The sequence below is a fragment of the Haemaphysalis longicornis genome, unplaced genomic scaffold, assembly GCF_048455015.1.
Source record: "Haemaphysalis longicornis isolate Haplotype H1 unplaced genomic scaffold, Haemaphysalis longicornis Haplotype H1 scaffold_1, whole genome shotgun sequence".
NCBI classification, from domain to species: Eukaryota; Metazoa; Arthropoda; class Arachnida; order Ixodida; family Ixodidae; genus Haemaphysalis; species Haemaphysalis longicornis.
This window is the reverse complement of record NW_027526203.1, coordinates 226,198,043-226,223,289: the sequence shown is the minus strand read 5'-3', so window position 1 is coordinate 226,223,289 and position 25,247 is coordinate 226,198,043. Positions and strand designations below refer to the sequence as shown.

The 25,247-nt window shown below is 49.9% G+C and overlaps 1 protein-coding gene and 1 long non-coding RNA gene across 4 annotated transcripts in view; one reads left to right on the top strand and one right to left on the bottom strand.

The window, feature by feature from the left end:
- Positions 1-2,685: 2,685 nt before the first annotated feature.
- LOC144142455 (uncharacterized) overlaps positions 2,686-25,247 on the top strand; it is a 180,974-nt gene continuing 158,412 nt past the window's right edge. The window contains exons 1-2 of one of the 2 annotated variants that reach the window (XM_077674001.1): positions 2,686-2,735; positions 24,681-24,784. The gene's annotated coding sequence lies outside the window, so the exon portion shown is untranslated. Of the gene's footprint in view, positions 2,736-24,519; positions 24,785-25,247 lie in introns of those variants that run through there. The other variant, XM_077673991.1, reaches the window with a different exon arrangement.
- Positions 4,233-19,565, bottom strand: LOC144142431 (uncharacterized). 2 transcript variants are annotated; one of them, XR_013316985.1, is made up of 5 exons: positions 19,244-19,565; positions 17,531-17,598; positions 16,433-16,913; positions 14,683-14,979; positions 4,233-4,548 (listed from the first exon to the last, which is right to left on the bottom strand). It is a non-coding gene; the product is annotated as an uncharacterized LOC144142431 (long non-coding RNA). The 2 variants fall into 2 exon arrangements; XR_013316987.1 differs by having other exon boundaries at positions 14,683-14,976.

Genomic DNA, 25,247 nt, shown 5'->3' with positions numbered 1-25,247 from the left:
TGCCCGAGAGCTACTGCCAAGAATGGCGGACCGGCGCCCCGCGCATGCGCAGATGGCTACTGGAGAAAGGTCCATCAAATAATTAGTTGCACCACTTGTATAAAACCACAAATAAGTGACACGAAATGGCCCATGTGAAATTTCCAAGAACGAGAAGGTCGGTGCTAACACTTTCCCTATTACGGGACTTAGAACCAGACGCCTGGCCCGTCTTCCAAGAACTTTGTTGGGCTACGTCCCCGTCTCACTTTTCTGTCTTGGGGTTGTTGAACTCGTATCTATAATCTTGTCCGAACACGTCACCCTACTTGCCCACTCTGGCTTGCATTCTTTGTTGAGCTTTGCTAAATGTACGGCCCAAAGTACAAAAAAAAAAAAAAAACTAACTAAACCTTTGCCTCCCTTCTCTCTTTCGAGTCGAAAAAAACAACACGTGGACATTCATTTCGTGCACCTGTGACGAACTTTCCTAAGTGACCAAACTGCCTATTACGAACCGGCCTATGACGAATGATCCCATGTAACCAAACGGCCTATTACGAACCGGCCTATTACGAAACGCCATGTGACGAACGGGCCGTATCCCCACCCCCACCACCCGCTATTCCGCGCGCCGCGCCGCCGCCGATCCGGGGACGGGATACGGCCCGTTCGTCACATGGCGTTTCGTAATAGGCCGGTTCGTAATAGGCCGTTTGGTTACATGGGATCATTCGTCATAGGCCGGTTCGTAATAGGCAGTTTGGTCACATAGGACCATTTGTCATTAGGCCAGTTTGTCACTTAGGAAAGTTCGTCACAGGTGCACGAAATGAATGTCCACGTGTTGTTTTTTTCGACTCGAAAGAGAGAAGGGAGGCAAAGGTTTAGTTAGTTTTTTTTTTTTGTACTTTGGGCCGTACATTTAGCAAAGCTCAACAAAGAATGCCAGAGTGGGCAAGTAGGGTGACGTGTTCGGACAAGATTATAGATACGAGTTCAACAACCCCAAGACAGAAAAGTGAGACGGGGACGTAGCCCAACAAAGTTCTTGGAAGACGGGCCAGGCGTCTGGTTCTAAGTCCCGTAATAGGGAAAGTGGTAGCACCGACCTTCTCGTTCTTGGAAATTTCACATGGGCCATTTCGTGTCACTTATTTGTGGTTTTATACAAGTGGTGCAACTAATTATTTGATGGACCTTTCTCCAGTAGCCATCTGCGCATGCGCGGGGCGCCGGTCCGCCATTCTTGGCAGTAGCTCTCGGGCAAAATAAACAAAAGGACGCCCTCTCAGCTAGCTGCTTGGGGAGCGGATATATCCTCCTTTCGGGCAGGTCGAGTGGGTTCTTATGTGCACACAAAAAAGGCTTTCCAAGGAAAGAGGCAAAAATGACCACGCTGTGAGCACTTGGCTACCAGTGAGGGAGCAACGAAAATGAAAAAAAAAAAAAAAGTGAAGCAAAAGGAGTGCTACGGCCACTTAGTCACGCGAGCGTGCGCCTGCCACCATGACATTCATGTGAAAGGCAAAGGAGACGGGTGGGAGCGGTATGGACTGCAGGACCAGGATAATTCGTGCACGCGTTCCCCGAAAGCCAAACATTCTTTGGGGCGGGCCTTACTGCCAATTTAGGATCGCCGTGGCGGCCGCTAAGAGGACCGGTACTGCGAAAATGTGTGCAAAGTAGTCATAGTCATGCCTCATCACCACTTACGTCTAAAAAAAGCCACGAATTTTGTTTTTGCGTTTCTGTGACGAACTTTCCTAAGTGACAAACTGGCCTATGACGAATGCTCCTATGTTACCAAACGGCCTATTACGAACCGGCCTATGACGAATGATCCTGTGTGACCAAATGGCCTATTACGAACCGGCCTATGACGAAACGCCATGTGACGAACGGGCCTACACCCTCCGGGGGCCCTCGCGCCGTTTCACGCCGCCGCCGGAGGTGGGAACACCGGCGCGCCGCCGCCGACGATTTCTGACCGGCGCACAGGTCTAGATGCACGGCACCGCGGAACCACGCTGCTGCACCGGCACCACAGAACTTTCTGTGCAACGTTGCCGTGCACCCCTTCTGAACATAGAGTTTCATACTAATATACGTTTCATTAGTATGAAACTCTATGCTTCTGAATCGAATGGAGCTAGAAGTTTATCGAAGGAACTAGAAGTTTACAGATTCGTCAAGTTCAAACTCAAGCCAGCGCAGTAATGAATAAAATAGTCACATTTCTTTGTTAATTTTCTTTTGAATTCGATTATGTTACCCCCCCCCCATTTACTAGGTGGCCTAGGTGGTGTCTGGACATCTTATGTTACTGTTACGCAATACTGCCAAACATAAAAACCAAATACAGGACGTTATTTTTATGCCACTTTAGCACTTGGAAACACTCAAAACGATTATTTTATAACACGGTTTTGAACCATTTGAACCGCGCGTCGTGCGAAACTGCGCCTGCTGCAAATTCACGGGGATATTTATGATATTTAGAACGCAAAGAAAAGACTCGGGATGTTGGCGGCATGTTCGGGCCGTTCGGCGTTCTGTAGTACAGTCTTTAAATGAGGTTAACCTTACTGTCGTTCTATTAGATGCGCTCGATAGCACTGGTAGCTCGATAGCACTGGTAACAGGTGTTTTTGACACCTTCGAACATTTACACCCAGTTGCAACCTCGTCGTTACTTAGAGGGGACGCCGTCAGTTTGCGGGCCTGCTCCAGCGTTCCGGCACTGCAGGACTCAGGTATTCAGCTCTGCTTGTGTTTGTTTTCTTTGCCCACCGGTCGCATTGGTCTCTCTGGGGCTGCGCTGACAAACAGCGTTTGGACCTGTCAAAACGGTCCAAACGCTGTTCGCCATCTATTCGCCCCGAGCGCGAACACAGTCGGCCCCTGGCGGCGGCGGGACGAACCGCTCCTAGTGTGGATGGCGCTCTCGCGTCGTCTGCTTTTTCACGTTGCGTGCGGCGAAAGACGCGTGCTGCACACGGCAATACAACCACTATGGGCGCTCGTTTGGCAGTAAGCAACGACATAGTTACCTCTGCGTGCGCATTTCCTCTAGAAACGCAATAATCAGCGGCCGTCGCGGGTTAATGCGCTGGTTTAATTCCACGAAACATCTTCGCTGTGGTCACCGCTTGAGTGTGAAACGTGTTATAAACATTGCTTCCACACATTGCACTTTTCGTATTGTTGAGCGCAGTCGTCTGCCGTTTCGGGAACGTCGAAGGGTGCTTTTTTGAAGGTGGCGTGGTGATTATTTAAAGGATAAAAGTTTAGTATGCGAAACGGGTAAGAAGCGACAAGACCTGTGCATACGCGTGCAAATTCCACACCTTTGTAAAATTGCGCTGTGTCCTTATAGAAAGAAGAAACAAACAAAAACATTTACACTGCACAAGACCCGTGCGCTATCGCCCATACATTACCCGACACGTATTTTACACCCGCAAGCGCCTGTGTGATCGGGTCCTTCCCGTACCTTTTCTAAAATAAATACCATTTTTGGACAGTCGTTGGTTATACTCAGGAGGAGGAATAAACATTTATTCAACTGTATCGAGTTGCTAATTTTACGTATACCCCATGAAACGCAAAAAGGGCTATTGTAAATCTAAATGACATCTACACAAGACGATTCGAACTGCTTAGAGACATCTTGGCGAAGAAGTTATTTATAAAAGCCGTCCTGAAGAAGTCTTGTAGCTGTGCTAACGCAACGCTTATAGCCGTCTATCTGGGTGCTTGCAAGACATCTACAGGACTTCTTGTAGGATGTCTCAGCACTTTCTTGTTGACGTCTATACAACTTCTTTTCAATGAGTTTTAAGACCTTTTCAAGAGGTTTCAGGAATTACGTTATCCACGTTTACTCAGGGGCTCCTTCGTGGCACCCACTAAATTCTTTCTCTGTACACACAGGCTAGCCTGAAATATCGCTACGAGCTGTCCCCACAATTGACGCACCCAGCAGCTGCTTTTGGAACACCGACTTGACTGCCCGCTGTTCTCCGAATAAATATCTTTGCTTAAACTGGCACGCAGTTTAAAAGATACTTAATCGGAGAAGGGCTGGTCATTGCCGAGTGTTCTGGAAGCAACCACTGGGCATGTTAATTGTTGACAGCTGGCAGCAACATCCACAACCGGCCTGTGCGAACAGATAAAGCATCAAGCGGGCAGCACAACTGAAGGTAATGTTAGCACAACATAAATAGGGGGTATTCGCATAAACTCTTAAGAATAGAGTTGCTTCATGCCAGCTAGGTCTCATTTCACATGTTTTGTGTCCTGTGTACAAAATGATAAAATCAACCTGTAATCTTTTGAAAACCAAGCTTTATTTGTAGTGCAACATTAAAGCAACATATGCATTAAAGTAGAAGGAATTACAGGAGAAAGCTCTCACAAAAAAAGGTAACCGTCAACCCGCTATATACTTGTAAACAGGGATGATAGCTTCATGTGGCAGTCATCAGCAGTCTGGCTTGTTCCCATGAAGCTGAGTGTCCTTGCTTCTTGCCTCCAGCCGTGTTGCCCGTGCCAGCAGGATGCCTGGGTAGAACACAAGGCACTGTGTCACTTACAATGTGTACCAGTAGTGAGCAGTGAAAGGTATCAGACAGACAGCTACTTATTAAATTTCGTTGATGCGAAAGCAAGCTAGACAAATGGTTCGTTGGGGCGAGGACTGTGTTGCACTGACTTCTCTGGCTAACTGATGGGGAATTGGAAATTTTTCGTCGAAACGGAAATTTCGTTGAAGCGGAGTTCGTTGTAGTGGGGTTCGACTGTATTATTGATGGGTATAGGTGCCAGAAAGCAAGTATAAGAATTAGGCTGCAGTAATTTTTATCCTTTACAAAAATGAATGAATTTCCAGGAAGGCAGAAAGGAATGTGCACCTGCAGCTGTAAATTGTCACACCTAGGGATGGACACCAGTATGTCCACTCGTGTGGGGAGTGGGGGAGGGCATGACAGGCAGATAGAGAGGAGACAAAGGCACGAGGGGGTATTATGTTTTACGCGCCGACGCTACACAGGCGATGAGGTGCGCCGTAGTGGAGGGCCCCAGATTAAAGGAGTACTGACACGAAATTTCTCGCTTTCAGTTTTTATGCTGTAAAGAATACCTATGGTCCCAGTAATTACGAAAATCGAACCGAAAGGCGTCAGCCACCAACATATAATTAATTATAGCACGTTTATTGCAACCACTTTCAAATTCGGTCGCCGCGCGGGAAAATGGCCGTTCGAAGGAGAGCCTGCAAGCGGACTGCCTGACGTCACGGTCTCCGTGACGTCGGACCGTGACGTCATGGTCTCCGTGACGTCAGGGACGTTCGCTGCATCGTCTGCTACGGATTGCACGCGGTTCACACTAAAGCGCTGGACACATGTACGATTTGTACACTCGATTCGCATGCGACTGATCGTTACGACTGTCACCACGACTAGTCGTACGCGTGAATTTGAGACACATGACCCGATGCGTGCATGCGATGCGTCGTCGGCGTCGCTCCGCCCACCGTTTTTGCTCCATGGTCAACTACGACTATCGCTGAGCTGAATTTGTAGATCCCGCGCGTTTAATCGCAAAAAATGGATAAAGCAGGCAATCGTGAAGCGTTTCCTGCCTTCGGAAACAGTTCGCGCACACGCCGGCCGCGCCTGCCAGCTCGGACACTCAGCGGCTCGATCCGGCGCAGACCACGGTAGCAAGACGGTAGCAACCGCTTGTCGCTGCTCTTCTGAATCAATCTGATCGTTAAAATGAAGTTCCACATGCGAGAAAGTAGGTGTTAGTGTGGTGAAAAATTGTGCTTGGGATTGTTATCAGGGCTTATTTTAAAAGCGGCGATCAGATATCTGCCGCGATGCAAGCGTATACGCTGACCGGCCCCCCGCGGCGCGCGGCGGGCGGTGCGCCGACCGGTCGAGAGATGGCAATACCTGCGCGGAAACGTGAAGTGCGCACTTCGCAAGCCTTGCTCACAGCGGTACCGCAGCCAAGCCAAACCTCCTATCGAAGCGAGACCGCCCACAACAACAGCGCAGGCTATCGCTTCCGGTTCCGGAAACAACTGTATGACGTCATGCTGAATCGGCCGCAAAATCGCGGATAGCCTGACGTCACACCCTAAGCGATTTCGCTAGTGCTGCCGATTTGTAATAGTTCGCGGCCAGGGCAATTAAAATCGATTTTTGATGCGTTTCCAGCCTCGGATCGCTCCAAAAATTTCTGTGGGTAATCTGTACAAACTACTGAAGCCAATTATATCGTTATTTAGGCCTCTAAATTTGGTGTCAGTACTCCTTTAACATGTTGACCACCTGCACGGGATCTCGAGCACAAGGGCGTTTTTGCTTTCGACCTCCATCAGAAAAGCGGCCGCCACAATTGAGAAGCGAACCTGCAACCTCAGGCTCAGCTGAACGCCTTAGCCACTGACGGCGGGTTGTAGGGTATTAAAAGGACACCGAAGTGAATTTGTCAAGCTCCTGTCTTTTTTGTTTGAACTGCGTATAATGGCTCAAATAAACACACTTTTCATCGTTTATCCTGTCGATAAGGCGGTATTTATTTTACGAGGCCTGAAAGGGGAAAAACTGCCATGCGCGGTCTTAGGCAGCCACAGCAACTAAAGCAGTGACGTTCATACAAGTTACTACGTAATTGGACAATGTCCAAGATTAGAATTCAAACCAGTTTGTTTCAGTTCTGTAAAATACCGTATTTACTCGCATAATTTGCACACCCTTAAGTTTTGCTAGGTTTACAGAAACGACAAAGTTTTGCCAGATTTACAGAAACAGCGCCAAAATTGTGAATTTAGTATAGAAAATACCGCCCAAAAACAAATAAACCACTTAGTGCTATGGGATTTCAGCTTGCGAATTGCATAACAATATACCTAGTGCTCCAGATCACTCCGCCATAAGCCAGTGTTGGCAAAAGCATAAGTATAATGTATATAATGTATACCCAGTTCACATTTTTATCTAGGTTCGGCATTCCAAGCAGCCCAGACGACTATTTCTTGAATAGCACTTCTGCAGTAAGCATCCCTCAAATTTTCACAAATACCTCACCTTTAGTGACTGCATTCCTTTAGCAGAAAAGCGTTTATAGATGTGTGATCGTGCTGGTGACTGCTGTGCTAGTTCACCCAGCACAAAAAAGCGCTTCATGCACCCTGATTTTTCCCTGTATGGTAAGTTTCAGTTGACCTTATTTTCTTAGTACCTATATTAAGTAGAATAGAATGCAAGCTTGGGCTAGTTGGTACATTCCGAAAAAGAAAACTGCGATTAAAACGAGGACACAAGAGAAGACGACTAGACACACAGGGCGCAGACTAGCAAGTGATTTTTTATTTGAGTGAAAAACACATCATGAAGGAAACTGCGATCTACACATGTGCGATAACCTAGGGCACAGGACTAAGATGAACAACCAAATCACACCCAAAAGTCCAGTCACGAAACGCAATCTTCGCCTTTTTTTCAGAATCGCGTACTGCAAAAATCTCCCTCCTGCGCGCACCCCTGTAATGCTTTGTAAATTTGCGTGCTTCGAGGCGTGGCGCACAGCCTTTGCAGTTCTTTACAGTGGGTGGCCAGGTTGCTGCCAGTAAAAGTGCGGAGGCTGTCGGCGTGTACCCTCAGTTGATCATCCACTGGACAAGGGGGTTTTGTAGACGACGCATGCTTGACAGTTAAAAAAGCACTTCTCGTGTCTTTTCTGGCACCTCGCATGTCTATTTTCTTCAGAGTTTACACGCTTACACAACTTGTGTAGCTTGTTAGGTGCCGAAAAAACAACACGAACCCCCACCTTTTCCTTAGCTTTCTTGATCCTGTACCCAACATTGTGGACGTAAGATAAAACGGCCATCTTGTCGCCCTTGTCCCGTTCGCACCTCGTCTTCTTGGGGCGTGACTCGACAAGAAGCTTCTTGCCAACTGCCAAGATAAGGTCGCAAGGAAACCCTGCTTCCTTCAGTCGCTCCACCTGGGAACAGAAACTTGCCTCAGCTTGGTGTGTGCACGAGCGCTGCAGCGCATTCCCGAGAGCTGACGTGAAGTGAAGCAGTCCTTTTTGGATCGAGGGGAATAGATCCAACACACATGGTCACAGTTCACCTTGGGCTCCATATCCAAAAACTGCATCAATCCCCCGACCGGTGCTTCTGGGGGATTGTTCACCTTGGCGGTGCTCCAAGGTGAACTGTGACCATGTGTGTTGGATCTATTCCCCTCGATCCAAAAAGGACTGCTTCACTTCACGTCAGCTCTCGGGAATGCGCTGCAGCGCTCGTGCACACACCAAGCTGAGGCAAGTTTCTGTTCCCAGGTGGAGCGACTGAAGGAAGCAGGGTTTCCTTGCGACCTTATCTTGGCAGTTGGCAAGAAGCTTCTTGTCGAGTCACGCCCCAAGAAGACGAGGTGCGAACGGGACAAGGGCGACAAGATGGCCGTTTTATCTTACGTCCACAATGTTGGGTACAGGATCAAGAAAGCTAAGGAAAAGGTGGGGGTTCGTGTTGTTTTTTCGGCACCTAACAAGCTACACAAGTTGTGTAAGCGTGTAAACTCTGAAGAAAATAGACATGCGAGGTGCCAGAAAAGACACGAGAAGCGCTTTGTTAACTCTTCTTGAACCGCGCGGTTTTAAAACTTAGACAAGGGAAGAGCACACAAGGACGGGACTCGCGCTTTGCCCCATCCTTGTGTGCTCTTCCCTTGTCTAAGTTTTAGAACAGCGCGGTTTAAGAAGATGTATAACCAACTAGCCCCCGTTTTAGCCTTGCTTTTTTAACTGTCAAGCTGCGTCGTCTACGAAACACCCTTGTCTTGTGGGTGATCGTACACTGGCCAAATGGGCCGATGCATTAATGATTTACTGAAGGTACACGCCGACAGCCTCCGCACTTTTACCGGCAGCAACCTGGCCACCAACTGTAAAGACTGCAAAGGCTGTGCGCCACGCCTCAAAGCATGCAAAGTGACAAAGCGTTACAGGGGTGCGTGCAGCAAGGAGATTTTTGAAGCGTACGCGATTCTGAAAATTGTGAGGACATCCATCCACGAGGGATGGTGGTGTAGGTGGCGGCCTCTGGGCGCGGTGCGGTGTGTGTGTGCGCGGGGGAACTCGGGACTCGGCGGGAAGTCGTGGAGTAGTCGAGGTCGTGGAGCGGTGGTTGTGTGTGAATAAACCCTGACAAGTGGGGGCTCGTCCGGGATGAAGCCTATAACGGACCAATTTGTGCAGTTGCTTTTGCAACAGACAAACGGATCCCCTATGGAAAGGGAGCGCGTCGCCGCGCAAGTGCGCGACGCGATAATGGCCGCCGCTGTGCCGGCCGCCTCGACGGCAAGCGTAAACATGGCGGCACCCTTTGTTCGCGCCGGTATCGCCGAAGCGCGGCCAGCGACCGTGACAGCACCCGCAGCGATGCCCAAGTTCGAAGGATTCCGTGATCTGCAGTCACCGCAGGAGTTCCTGGACAAGGTCTAAAACTTCTGCGTGGCTGCGGACATACCGACGGGAGACCGCGTCCGGCGGGTGATCGCGACGGCCTTGGAGGGGAGCGCAAAGCTTTGGTACCGCTTCGCGGGACCCTTTGAAAGCTGGGACGGCTTCGCCGAAGCTTTCAAGAAAGAGTTCGCGTCCATCGACGAGAAGCTTCGGCTGAAGCAGGAGCTGGACGAACGGACGCAGCACCCGCAAGAAAACCTGCGGGAGTTTATTTACGTCGTCGCCGCCTATTATGAAAGGATCGGCGAAAACGTGCCGGACTCGGAGAAAGTCGACCGAGTGCTGCGCCAAATGCACCCCGACCTACAAGATTTGGCAGCTGGGTCGACCTTCAAGGACTTGAAGGAGCTAGCGGCCGCGGCTGACGGCCTGATGGAACGTGCGCGGCGCCGGCAGCAGTATCGGCCCCCGCCGCCCAAGACCAACCAGGTCGCGCGCGACCTGGCCTATATGGCCCCTGGCGTCTCCAACGTCGCTACAATGAGCCAGCACGCCGTCTCCTTCGTGGGAGCAGGGGCGCCCGCGTGTGCGTGGCCGCTCCACCCCGCTGCCGTGCAGCCTTCGTACCAACGCGACAGGTGGCCCGCCATTCCGCCCAGCGGCGCACTGCCACAGCAACCAGCAGCGGGACGACAGCAAATTGTTTGCCGGCGATGCGGTGGCGTCGGCCACATCGCACGCAACTGTGCGACGGGACGCCCACAGGACCGTGGCGTTTGCTTCCTGTGCCGCCAGCCAGGGCACTTCCAGGCACAGTGCCCGGGAAACTGGCGCCAGTAGGCACAGGCCCGGTGAGTGTCTACGGCGCCGCAATGCAAGTTGCATCTACGGCCGGAAAGAAGGAGCCAATCCTGGAGGTGCGAATCGGGAACGGGACGTTCCGCGCGCTGCTCGACACAGGATCCAGTGTGAGCCTTCTGGGACCTCTGGCTATCAGCGCAGCGTGCTCAGCTGGAGCCAAAGACAAGCGAGAAATGCGGACACTTCGCCTGGCATCAGGTTGGTCCCAAAGCACCACTTCCATCAGGTGCCAAATGGAGTGGGACGGCGGCTGTCGCGTACAGAGATTTTTGTGCCTTCCTGATTTGTGCCAGGATGTTGTGCTGGGCCGGGACTTCTTGACGGCCACGGGCATATCCTTGCACATTGGCCTCGGAGGGTGGACCGTGGGCATGGAGCCACAGCTGGTAGTGCCGTTTGCGAAGGCTGACAAAAGGGCCACCCCTGAACCATTGGAGGGTGCCTACTGCCTCGAATGGCTGTTCGAGCACCCTTCGGACACTGTGATGACCTGCAGCACGGCGGTGCACTCGGAACAGCAGTCAGACAGCCAAGGCAGATTTGAGGCTCTGCTAGAGGAGTATGGGGCACTATTTACCAAGTCTCCAGGTTGCACCAGCCTGGTCAAGCACTCCATTGACACAGGTGACAGTGCCCCTGTGCGCACGAAGCTGCGCCCAGTCAACCCCAAGAAAAAAGGCATCATGGACTCCTGCTTGGATGAAATGCTGGGTGCAGGCCTGATCAGACGCAGCAACAGCCGCTGGACAAGTGCACCGGTCCTGGTGGGCAAGAAGTCGGGGGGCTACCGCGTGGCCATAGATTACCGATCCCTGAACTCCCGAACCAAGGTCCCAGTGTACCCAATGCCACGCAGCGATTGGTTGTTGGCCCAGCTGGGTAACGCCAGATGGTTCACAAGTTTCGACCTCTCCCAAGGGTTCTTCCAGATCCCACTAAGGGAACAAGACATCGAGAAGACTGCGTTCATATGCCACAGGGGTACCTTCGAGTTCACAAGGATGCCGTTTGGTGTGGCAGGAGGGCCTGCCACATTCCAGGCCCTGATGGACAGAGTGCTCGACGGCATCAACCACCAGTGCGCCATGGCCTTCCTCGACGATGTGCTGGTGTACTCTCCAACGCTGGAGGACCATTTGGTGCATGTCCGTGAGGTGCTGGAGCGTATCAAGCAGGCAGGGCTCACAATCAACCCCGACAAGGTGCAACTCTGCAGACAGTCCCTCACGTTTTTGGGGCACGTCATCTCCCCCGGCGAGTGCCGACCAGACCCGGAAAAGGTACGTGCAGTCGCCGACTACCCACAACCTTCTAACGTCAAGCAGCTACAGGCCTTCCTGGGCCTCACTGGCTACTACAGGAACTTTATTCCACAATTCTCGGTCCTCGCCAAACCATTGACCAACTTGCTGAAACGGAAACAAAAGTGGCAGTGGACCAGCAGTGAACAGCATTCATTCACAACTCTCCGAACAGCATTGGCAACGGGTGCAGTCCTCTGTTTGCCCGACCTAAATGCCCCATTTGTTGTTGAGACAGATGCCAGCAGTGCTGGCATAGCAGCAGTGCTACTGCAGCAGCAGGATGGCATTCTCAGGCCAGTTTCATTTATCAGCAGAGGGTTGTCAGATGCCGAGTTTAACTACACAGTGCAAGAGTGGGAATGTTTGGCAGTTGTATGGGCTGTGGACAAATTCCGGCCCTACTTGGAATTCACATGTTTTCCACTGAGCAGGCATCTCCACGGGTGCGACGCTGGGTGCTGCGCCTTCAGGGGTTCCAGTGCAAAATCAAACACCGCCGTGGAAAGGCTAACATACCAGCCGATGCTTTAAGCCGGGCACCAGTTGAAGCAAGCCCTAATGATGTTGCTGAGGGTCTGCCCGAGACCCTGTTCCCACTTCAGTTGCACTCGGATGAAGGCTCAGTCAAGTTTGCCGACAACTGCCTGGTGACTGCCATTGAAGACCTGACTGTCGTGAATAGTGCGGAGAAACTGGCACAGGAACAGCAAAAGGACCCCCTTTTGCGGGACATAGCAAGGACTGTCCAAGGTGAATGCCTGCAGGAAGATAATGCCGAAAGCCGCCGTGTGGGGGATCTGGCATCCACGTCCCGCATTGAGTCGTCAGGACTTCTAGTGCAGAGCCGTGGCGACCGTACAGTTGCCTGGTTGCCTGCTCACCTTCGCGCCTTGGTCTTGCAAATAGGCCATGACCATCCAACAAGTGCCCACGCTGGGTTCTTCAAGACACTGCGACGCATCTCTGACAAGTATGTGTGGCTGGGCATGCGTGGTGATGTGTCCAAGTATATCCGCTCTTGTCAGGTCTGCCAGAGGACAAAGGCAATCCGCCAGAAGCCACAGGGATTTATGGCCAGCCAGTGGCCAGCAGCACCAATGGAAGAGCTAAGTGTGGATCTGATTGGTCCACTGCCTACCAGTCCACGCAGGAACAAGTACCTACTCGTCATCATTGACAAGTTTACGAAGTTTGTTGAGCTGTTCCCACTGAGAGCAGCAACCACCCAGCAGATAGCCAGCAGAATGCACGAGGTCTTTTGCAGGCATGGAGTGCCCACAGCTATTTCCAGCGACAATGGGAAGCCCTTCGTCAGCAGACTGTGGAAGAGCTTGCTTAGGCAGTGGGGCATTGCAGAACGCCACACTGTCCCGTACAGGCCAGCGGGGCAAATGGTAGAGCGGCACAATGGCACGATTAAGCAGTCGCTACGTGCGTACTGCAAGGATCACAAGAGCTGGGACCTCCACATCCCTGAAATTGCTTTTGCCATGCGCACTGCTGTGAGCGCGGCCACTGGCTACACACCGGCTCTCCTGTGCTATGGGAGGGAGCTGAAGACCCTGTGGCAGCCAGCGGAAGAGAAGCATGATGTCGAGCCGGCCGCATCAGCCCCTCATACCTTCGCCGCAGAACTCCAGAGCCACTTGGCACAGGTTTTGGCTGCTGCACAACAGCATCAACAACGCGCCTGGGACACCCAGCAACGCTATTACAACCAACGGCGCCGGGCCACTACCTTGAAAGTAGGCGACCTCGTGCTGCGCGACGTCCACATCCTCAGCGATGCTGCCAGGGGAGTCTCGTCAAAGCTCGCGCCGAGGCGTACAGGACCGTTTCGGATCCACCAGCGTCTCGGCGCGAACACGTTCAAGCTGGTCCACCCAAGCACAGGCAGAGCCTGTGGCACTGCTCACGTGGACCAGCTACTCAAGTACCACCCCCCGTGGTCAGCGGCTGCTTCACAGTTCAAGGGGTGGGCAGGCTGTGAGGACATCCATCCACGAGGGATGGTGGTGTAGGTGGCGCCCTCTGGGCGCGGTGCGGTGTGTGTGTGCGCGGGGGAACTCGGGACTCGGCGGGAAGTCGTGGAGTAGTCGAGGTCGTGGAGCGGTGGTTGTGTGTGAATAAACCCTGACAAAATCAAGGCGAAGATTGCGTCAGTTCACCATCAGTGTCCCTACTAAGCACCGAGATCGTGTATCGTAACGGGACTCTTGGGGGTGATTTTTAGTGTCCTTGGACTACCCCGGCCCTCACCTTGTTTGTTTATGTGTGAAGCGATTGCACATGCCTAGTGTAGGGTTCTTTGCCCCCGTGTTGCGCTCAGTCTTTTGGCTGTGGTTTTGGTTGTTTACCTTTGTTCTGTGCCCTAGGTTACCGCAGTTTCCTTCATGATGTGTTTTTCACTAAAATGAAAAATCACTTGCTAGTCTGCACCCTATGTGTCTATTTGTCTTCTCTTGTGTCCTTGTTTTATGTGCAGTTTTCTTTTTTGTACATTTATTAACTTTGATAAAGCTTCTCCCACCTTCAATTGGCCTTTGATTTTTTTCACTAGCGCACCAGTCAGCGGAGCGTCGCATGTGTGGAGTGAGTTAAAACAGAATACAGTCTACAAACTAACAAACTAAAGGCAGATATTTCCAGGCACAAATGGGTCATGGTTTAGTTTCAACTGAGCAAACAAATTAAGACGACCCACTGGCGGCCAGAAGACTATACGCTGGACCGACTGACTCTGTCGGAGGGTCGGCGAGCCGCACAGTAGTGCAGCCAAACCACCTTGTTTTGATGTCACACAAAATGTCAGGAAATCAGCAAGAAGGATGCGGAGGAAGGCCGCATTTTTGAATTATTATTTCTACCGAATAAATTCACGGAAATGCCGCGAGTGGTGAAAATATGGCCTAGAGACTCCAGACTACAATTCGCACTAGTATTCCTGCAATATTTACAAATCACTTCAGTGACGCTTAAAAAGGGGCATTAAAAAAGACGCACACACACATGCACAAGAGAAGATAACAATCAAACAAACCCTCAGTTCCTCAATGTTGTTCCAAATCAACCGGGCTGGGAGGTGAGGCATGGGGATGACTCCTGAGGCATCCAGGTAGGAGCCCAGGACCTTGTGGACTTTGTCCCGCTCCCTGGCACAGCCCGGCAGCAACAGCAGCTGGTCCAGCAGCCGAAGATTCCGCCGTGCGGCCAGCAGCTCGCCTCCCTGTTGTTAAATCTGGCCACTCTCCATGGCCAGCAGGCAGGGCTGTCAGCCACCTCCAGGTGGTGTTTCTCTGCTTGGAACCCACATGGGGCACAGGACGGCTGAGAGCTGCTGGAAGGGGAGGAAAACAACTAAGAGGAGCCCCAAAAGCAGCATCCTGGGCACACAGAAATGTTTAAACAAGTAAAATGCCTTCGGTACAGACGAGTTTCTGCCGCACAGACGTCTTTTAGCAGTGACTATGAAATGCCTCAGGACAAGCACCAAAAGAGTTCATGCGATGTGTACATACACCACATGAGCCAACAGATCATGAAGGAACTTGACTTTCATTTAAAAAACGACTATCGGGGTAGCATTCAATTCGGTAGGCTACAGAACTTTTCATGAAACCAGAATGAACGAAACACAGTCACCTAGTGGACAGTTTGATGTACACGAAAACAACATCCTGAAGCTAAAACGACTACATGGCAATAAAACACAATATGACAAGATTCCCTGAAAACACCTTTGAGCTTGTTTAAGTAAGCAAAAATGTAACGAAACAAAACAGACACTTGCGCTAAACCCACGTTTCTCTGGTTAAACATGCATGAAAGTAGAACTATCGTGACAGGTCCAAAGTTGTTTTTTGTGCCATTTTGTCCAGTGCTGCCACCATTCTAGCTTTACCCTCAGGTAAAAGAGACTGCCCACTTTCGACATACCTGAAGCTCTTGGACTTTATGTCGAGGCTAATTAGATGCTCCGTATTCGCCACCATGTTATTTTTGTGGTCTCCACTTCTTGCTGGAGCCTGTCTCGGGCATCATGACTAGGACCAGCCTTGGCTGGGTCAAGACACCACTGCTTAGCTGCCTGAGCTTTTCAGCCGCAATGCGCTCTTGGCAGTCTTTGCTCGATGTTTGTACTGCTCTCAAAACCTCTGGTGTCACATTGAAGTGACTTGCATCTCCGTCAAAGCACTTGAAGAACGAAACAATGTGCCTGATGCCATGAACAGTTTGTATCGCACACTGAGCCCTTTCATTAAGGTGCCGGCAGTTCTTATTGAAGCCCATTTCCCCAACCGCTTTTCTATGTGGAATGCACAGCAATGCCTTCACTAGCCAAGCCAAGAGAGGGAATTTGGTTTTGTTGTTAGCCTCCTTTTCAAAACTCTGCTGCCAATACTCGTTAATTCGTGTAGACGGATCTGATCAACATGTTCAAGCTGGACGAGCATGTACTCATCCATCAAAGTCAATTCATCGGTTAGATCACTTGCAGCACCCTAAAATGAGCTCTAGAGGACTTTTCTTTCCTCAGCTGTGGGCTTAAGAAGCGCAGGCTCTGCGAAATGAAAGGCAGTCGTTGAAAGGCAGTCGTGCAGAAGGCACTCAGCACATTTTATGTAAAAACTTCCTTCCACTTCATTTTACGTAAAAGATGCCTTCAACGCCCGTGGCGTAAAGGACTCCTCCCACCAGAGCCAACACATTGCGGAAACCCGGCGAAACGAAGCTTCGGCACAAGATTGGCGCAGATTGCTTGAAATGAAGAAGGATGTAGCAGGATTTACCTTTCGGCACGGTTCGGCGCAGATATCACATCACTGGTTCGTTGCCCTTGAGCTCCCACTGCGGCCGCAGCCAGGCGCCCCGATACAGCACTCCATGCACCTTGAGTGAGCACAAGTCGCCCTCCGGATGCGCAGCAGGGCCACCCGGGAGTAGCATTGCAGGGCACAGCGCTGGGGTCAGGTCCAGGCTGACACCCACCAGCTCGGCTGTGGCTGAGGATACAGCACACTACAGCAGCGCCTGCCGGGTGACCTCCCCTAGCATAGCGCCTGCTGAGGCCGAGCCCTGTCGCTGCCGCACAGAGCCGCCCGAATAGGCCAGGGTGTGGCCCTTCAGGTCATCTCGGACGATGGCCCAGGCCAGCTGAGCTGCCCACAGTGGGGCCGTCCGTTGTTTGCTGCGCTTGCCCAGGATTTCCAGTTGCACCTCGGCCACCAGAGCAGGAGACCAACCAGGGCCCTCCCATCCAGAGGCCACCACCTGGGACATTTTATGATTACTGGACCAATAGGTGCAAATAGCAGTTCGGAAGGGGAAAACACGCATTTACCTTAGGAAATAGGATATAACGGTGTGATAAACATTGCTAAGCCACAAGTGACAAAGCTCTGAGGTTTGCAAGCCCGTCGAATTGCCCTGCAGCTGGCTAAACAGCAACCACTTGATCTCCCAGGTACGATGCTGAAATTGAAGCCTTTGTCATCTCCTGCCCTAACATCATTTTGACGCCACTTTAAGCCACTCTAGAGTACATATAACAACCTAGGACAACCCAATGAACGTAGTTATAAATATTCCTAGGTGAAACCTGAAGACAAGAAAACTAGACACAAGGGCAGCTCTATGCAAAGCGGTAACATGAACGGCAGTGAGCACAAATTGCACAGCTTCTCTCTCATTTAGTGCACACAAATTGCATACCACATCCTGCCAAAACCTGATGCACCCAGCATAACTGGTTAATTGCACTGTAAACACATCATGGGAATGCAAGGAAAATTCCAATTGCAACATCAGCTATACACAAAAAGTGGTTACCTTCTGTAAATGAGAAACGTCCTAATTGACCCTGTGCAAGCGCGGCTTGGCCTACTCACACATGGACAGGTTGATCAGCGACACCTCCTTGGCAGCTTTGTTGACATCCAGGGCTTGAAAAGGCGCCCTGAACGCACCGACCAGATGCCGGCAAAAATGCGAAATAATAAAGTGTACACAACTAAAGCACTGAGAATTAAAGAAGTTTGAAACTTAAGGTAAGCAAAACTTATCTCGAGGTAAACAAGGATGCAGAGGGGTTTTACTACTCTAACATGAAAATATCCTACTGCACAAGGACAAAAAAGAAGTCAAAAGCTCATTCACCGGCCTTTGCCTGTGAATGAGCTTATCTTATTCAAAAATCTCAAACCTGCTACAGTGAAAGGCTTGGAATGAATAAAACTCTAGGGCAGTGCCTTGAACATGCACACAATATTTTGGGAAGGTCTGGTACTACTCATAACTCAAATGTGAGTTAGCAGAAGAAAACTAAAATATGTCAGACACTAGCAATACCATTGCAAACTTTCTCCATAAACACACGTTTGCAGCTAGATAATATGCCATTCTCCTTTTGTCATACTGTTTTATGTGACAAGAGACAACTAAAATGGAACAAGCAGTAAGGCAAATGTGCAGTCTATTAGCTTCATTTTTAGCTCAGACAGAAATTTACTAAATATGCCCATCATGAATATCTCAAGACAACTGATCACATCAACAATAAATGCAGCATGGAGATATGGTAACGGTCAGTGGCAATGCAAATTGTCTTAAATTGGCCCCACTCCAGCTTTATTTTTGGTCCAGATTACAAAATCGCACGACATGCATTTCATACGGGTTTTTGGAAACAGATGGTGTATTAACTCCAACAATTTGTGTTCAGAATAACGAATATTCCTCCGTCATTTCCATTGTTTTCTTTGGAGTTATGAGTAGGATTATTGTATTGTTGAGTTTTAGTTTGCGGACGCACCATAATGCGCAACAACTGTTTAGTATTTGTAATGTCCATACGCTAAACTGTGCTCTTAAACGCACTGACCTATGTAGGATTTTATCACATCAAAGGGACCTTACAAACGATTTCTGATTCAGTCTCTGTAGTCACATGCGTTATCTACTGGCTATTTTCCGGAATCTGTGAGAAACATTGCGTACATGCGGACTTACTACAAACTTCTTGCTTTTTTTTTTTGTTAGTGTCATCTTGGTAGCAGTGACAACAGACAATGAGTGGAGCCTGGAAGAAACTACAACTCTGTCTGGTCAACGTGTTCTCAGACGCTTTCTTTTACTACTATTTCTTCTCGGCCAGTGCGTCATATATAATCTGAGAATGCGAGCGAAAAACAAGAAAAACGGGGTTACAGCATGAAAGGCGCCAACTATAAAAAAAAAGTACAGTTGCTCCCCCCCATTTTGCCTTAATAGGGTATTTACATTGCACTCCATCGTTGTGCTGTGACATCACCGAAATTTATGAAAGTTTTGTGCATCACTAGTCCATAAAGGCTCAGCGCGAGCTCGGCTGATAGCCTGTGCATTCGTTGTACTGCTTGTACCATTTCAACAGTTTTCTTTAACGAGAAAGGTAATGCCAAAAGTTTGCAAGCCCAAGCGTGTACTACTTCACAAATTGTGGTGCTGGGCACCGGCGTGTGCTGCGCACAGAATTCGCTAAACTACGGTACTGTGCAGTGATATCTCATTAACGACGACCGCAAGAAACTCTGCTACTACTTATCACGCTAGTAGCTACTCACCTTTGTTCGTGCCGAGTCGTTTCCGGACGCTTGGGGAACCGTGGCAGTCTTCACGCATACAAAGGCTTGAGCAAGGTATTTTGGAGATGCATGTAAAACACCATTTACCTATTTACTCTCTCAAAAGCATTTTTTTTTGCGCAAAGAACCTTACAAACGCAAGAGCAACTTTTAGGAATGACAAACGCGACCAACGGTTGTTATGTTTGAAATTTGAATTGAAGCGACAGAGGAACCCCTGGTGGTGCTGAAAACTACTACCACAAATGCATAAACTAAAAAGTAAAATATTTTCGCTTAATAAAAAGCGAAAAACGTTTTATAGGCCAAGTTTTTTTTTAATGCAACAAATTACTCCTTTATTGCACTGTTTAACGGCTTTTTCTCTTTTTTTTTTTGAGTGAGCACTCAGCGCGCGCTTTTTGAAGTTTGCAGCGGTTCGGTTCTACAATTTTGGATTGAATCAATTGGAGTTGCGCCTGTCAAAATGCTTCTTTAAGTCTTCGGTACTTTGCCCATGCGTTATCGGGCACTCTGCCTACCTTCGGCCACTTCGGCACCATGTGGAGCAAGGAAGCAACGAGTTATTTTCCAGAAAGGTGGAATAGGGTCGTCTGCTTCGCTGAACGCTAGCGAGCCTTTTTGGTAGAAAATAACTTTCGCTATCCCAAATGTTCCCAGTTGGGTGCATAGCTGTTCATTTTTTTAGCTCCGGAAGATGCTGCTTGATGTGTGAATTGTGAACACCAGCCTAGGCCATAATCACTAGCTAATCACTAGCGTCACCTTTAGTGCTATTACGCCGACGCAGCGCAGCTCCAGCCCAAGCGAGGTCTGGGACGCGCTAGTGCGCGTGGTTCAACCAGGTTCAACTCCACAGTTGCACAAAACATTGCAGTCCGATTCGCCTCGCCATGCCTCTTCAATGCTCCAGCCTTCACGCCAGCCCTCACATCTTGCGCAGTCGATGCCCGAGCCTATGTGCAACCACGCAGCCACGCAAGTACACCAACGCTGTAACTAAGCCGGCCTTCGCCGTTGGACCAGTGCGCCATTTTGTCTTCCTCGCCCAAGCGTTTTGCACCGTTCACTAGCTTGCCTCCTTGTGCGCGTCTGCGCTTGCTTGCTGGCGGACGCTCCAGCAAGATTGTGTTTTGCGTGTCACCGCCTGCGTGTATCCGGCTCGGCGGCATATCATGCCGGGCATTGTGTGGGAGCGGCTCGTCTCAGTGACAATGTCGCGCCTATTCATCGACCTCATACGGAAAGAATTGGCACGGCGACAGCTGGACGCTGCCGCTTTCAAAGAAGAGATAATTCGGCGACTGGAAGCCGACATTCGGCAGCAGCATGAAGCTAGCCCCCCGGTTGAACCGAAGGCTTCTGCCTCGTCCGCCGCGGTACCTTTGACGCTAGACCCAGCCACGGTACTTAACCTTGCCAGACACAGTGCCAAAGACTGCCTGCAACATGATCCGTTGCCTTTGCCAGAGCAGCCGCCATGGCAAGTGTTAGTAGCCCAAACATTGCCCTCACGAAGTGCCCCTGTCGCATGACACCGTCGCATACGACGCGGTGTTCGCGCGCCATCGTCCCAATATTCCATCGTCCCGCTTCGCAGCCAGCCCACTCCCAGCCAGCACGCAGTTATAAAAGGTACATTGGCCGAACACAGAGCTGTTTTTGCTTGCCACAGCGATGATCTTGACCATATCATTGATAGGAAGCTCCGTGTTTACCTGCTAGCGTGTTGCCCTACAGTCGGCGCTCATACCGGTACGATGGAGAAGGCAAGCAGTTCCTGAAAACTCAGGGGCCCTAATGAACCATGGCTTTAAAGGGGAATGTAATGAGCTACAATCAAAGCCATCATCCGTGCCTTGCTCATCGCAGCCAAGCAGCCGCTAACTCTACAGCTTCTGTGCGAATTCAAAACGAGTAAAGGCTAGGAGCTTCCATTCAAACAGTACGGCGTCTGTGGCCCCTCCGCTTCCTTCTGAGCCTCCTGGATGCCGTATGCTCGACACGGGTGGGTGGCGAAACCAAGTTCTGTCAGGCCAGTTCTCACAAAGGAAGTCAAGCACATACAGAATTCCTTCAACAGCCAGAAAGAGGTCATACCGTCGGTGAACCACCTGCCAACTACTTTCAGCCCAGCCAACAGCAAGCCCAGCATGCCGAAAACTTTGTCCATGGACAGAAAAAGGGAAGAACGCTCATGAGCCAGCCACCTACAGGTTCCAAGCCCGTCAACAGCGCCAACCAGGCACGAGCTGTGCAGCAGCCAACGCCCAACTCGAGCCATCTGTGGTACCATAAGAGATTAAGGACAACTTGTGCCGCACCTGGCTGACCACTTCGTGAGTGGCATCGATGTACTTCAGCTGGACAAAAGCCCATGCCTGAAAGTTTTTGCAGCAGCACCGACCATTCAGCATTTGGCTACAAGACGAGCAAGGACTTCCTGCGTAGCAATTGTGGCATACTGTGTGCCACATGCAGCTCCATGAGACTGTTTGAGAGGGTGTCGGCAACCTCCTGTCCAAGGACAACTGGCACGCCTTTCACGAACCTCGAAGCCAAGGCTAAGGCCCTTACCATGCTTCAGTGTGCATGAAACTGCCAGTGCAAGGAAGCAGGACAGTGTAGACTCACCTCTGCAGTCAGTACAGCCACAGCTTAAACGGTACAATGCGCTTATTGGCTGTCTAGCCACCTAGATGACTTGGTGCACGAGTGAAGCGTGCGGCAGTGTTTCCCCCGCGTGTATGAGTGTTGTGCCTGTTGTGGACAATGTGCGGATATTACTGTCCACGAGACGTGGTCAACCAAACTGGTGGGGCGGGGTGCGAGCAGCCAGCCACATGTGCTGCAGTCATTGGGGGATCACTAGCATCACCTTCAGTGCCATCACGCCACGCAGCTCCAGGCCCATTCGAGGTCTGGGACATGCTTGCTTGTTTGTGCTTCATTTGTGCCCGCCTCCAGTGTGGTCAATCGTGTTGTATAATGTTCAAATAAATGCGTTCCTTTAAATAACTCCCATTCGCCTCGCCATGCCACCTGAATGCCCCAGCCTCCATGCCCAGCCCTCGCAGTACCGCATACGGTGCAATTCATGAATTGCGAGGAGGACCAGAGATAGCGCAAATAAAAGTAATGTGGTTTTAGCAGCACAATATTTACAACAATCGAGGCCTAAACCTAAAAAATAGCCGCAGTGATTTCATTGAATCGGCAGATTTGAAGATCCACGGCGGGTAAAATGGATCACAAGAAGAATCTGGCTTGGATGTTTTTAAAAAAGCATAGTAGAGATAAAAAATGGAGGTGATTTCTTGCTGAATGGATGTCGGGATTTTTTACTATAGAAGTGTAGAGCATGTGTGTGCTTAAATTTGTTTTGAGATGGGGCGTGTTCAGACGTATTTAAGCGCAAATGTCAAGGAAAGCATTTCTAGTAAATTTATCATGAGTGGTTTTCAAAGTGTCAAGACACGTAACAAACAAATAGGCTCGGGTAACACTTCTTTACCATGTCTCCAGATAAACCTCTCTCAAGCGACGTTTTTAAAACCTCTTGGTGTAGCATATGCTTGTGTTGTTCTCAGCAAGACATCTTTTACACGTTTACAAGTAAACTTATCGAAACTGCTAGCGGTAAACGTTTGCAAGATGTCTTCACGTAGAGGTAGACGATTGTAGCTGTTTCAGGCTGTTTCAAGACGTCTTCAAGACAACTTGTGTTTCATGGGAAATACGTTTCTATGGATGCGCAAGAATATTTAGGGGTGATTTTTCGGTAAAATTATGCAGTTGTGATTGCGTCAGTCGTGGCATTTCGTGTGTCATTTTCGTATATATCATTTTCAAATCCGACATGAATCACCTTGCCCAGAAACGTGTCTCACTCAGCATAACCAAATGCATAATATGGTCACGTCTTGACCTCTTAAGGTGTACCCAAGTTTAAAGAAAGGGGAGAAAACGCGTAATATAATGCACGTTGTTGCCCACATATGTGAGGGGTGTGTGCCATGACTCGCTGTTTTTATTTTTAATTTTTTCCCACAATGCTTGCTTTCAATTGATTTTGAAAAAGGCGTCCCACAATTCCTAGACAATCTCGGACCAAAGGGGGGTAATCAGTTTTGAAAATACGTGTACTGTTTTTTCACCGCTACAGAACACGACGCCGTGTGGAGTTTCGATTGTAAGTAATACTGATAACCATAGTTTGGCTTTTCGCGCGCGTTACATGCGTTCTCTTCTCGCTGCTCCTGCAACGTTGGCAGGACCCCCCTCCTCCCCCCCCCCCTTCCCGAAAAAAAAAACGAAATGCACAGAATTTCATTTTTTAACCAATCCTCAAAAATTAAATGCCAAGAAAAAGGCGATATTCAGTTTACAAAACAAAGTAGTTACCGGGAACCCGTTGCGCTGATTTGCAACGAGAAATAAAAAGGAAATGTTTTACTACATCTGCAACAGCGCAACTTCATTTATTGTCATCTTTAGGGTTCGTAAGCGACCTTATACGCAAGAATGCAAACACATCTCGCTGTTGCAGGCACCTGTTAGATTTTAAAAGGAACGCAAATTGTCAAGAGAGCAGCCGTAACAGAAAATTTATGCTCACTGTGAGGTCGCAGAAGCTTGGTTTGCACACCGTAAACCTGCTTGTCACTTTGCGAAAACCTAGCTAAACATGAGATGTTGCTTGTACTGCGTGCGTTGACAATTCAATTCGCAAGTTCACTTGCGACGAAAGCCGTAAATAAGTGATCCGAAACCGTTATACATCAAACCTTCCTTCAGAGTCGCTAAAATTTCATTTAAAAGACCCATTAGAGCGGTTACATTTATATCTCTGCGCTGATCAAAATTCAGTAATTTCAGAGATCGAGGCTTCCTGATTTGTCTCTATTTATGCTTTTATTGAAGGCTCAAAGCCATAGTCTGGAAAGATCGAACAGCGTACAAGTTCATTGCCACAATTACGGCCATTCTCAGATTCCCGATGACTCGTCGCTTTTTTTGGCGTAATAATGAAAACTAACTGTCGTTTCCATGCTATACCTTGAACGTTGAGGAACCGAACTACAGCATACCACTCTTGTTTGCACCTTTCGTGCGCACATACGGCGAGAAAAAGGCACGAAGCGCGCCCACAGTGGGCATTCTTACGGGCCGCTCAGCGGAGCATCCACACTAGCAGCGCGACGCTGTCGCCACCTACATGTCGAGCTCGCGGCGAATAAACGTTGGTTCGCCCGGCCGCCATTGTCAGCGGCGCGCTGTCAAGTCAGTTGTCAGTTCGCCGAGTCCACCGCCGCCGGTGTTTTGTGGCTCTGTGCTTTTGTTTCCCGAACCACGTTTAGCCGCATGGCTACGAGGTTCGTGTCTATGGGAGCACTGAACAAGTGGACTGCGCTAGGGCACACCGCCTGACAGAATCGGACGCTGTGCCTTGGCCGTCGCGTTCGCCACGTGCTGCCAGGAGTCCAGGACGCAGTGTCTAGACTGGCGTCCGACGGCTCGGTAAGTTTGTGCCGTGTGGACCAGCTGTTGTTAAATGCATAAAGTTGGGCTAGTTTGTTCCTTGTTACATCGGCCATAAGGGCCATGCGCGCACGCGGGAGCTCAAGACCGCAGTACGGGCCGAGCAGGTTGCCACGTGTCCGTGTTCTTTGTCTTGTGCTCTCGTCATTTTGCGCTATGAGGCAGTCTGTGCGATGTGCTGTCCTGTCTGACCTGCTGTCATTTGTAAGGCGCACTGTAATCCGTTGTGTTCGAGGCCGCACATTTTCAGAAATGTCTGGGAATGTCCAAACTCGGGGACAAGTTTGCGAGGCAAGGGTCGCCGAATGTCATCCCACCCGACAACCTACTGTCACTAAGTATATGTTATGCTTGCCTCACAACTCGCAGCACGAGAAGTCTGTCTTGGTTTTTACCCAACCGGCAAAGCCGCTGCCGTTCACTGACTAACCTGGGGCACTGT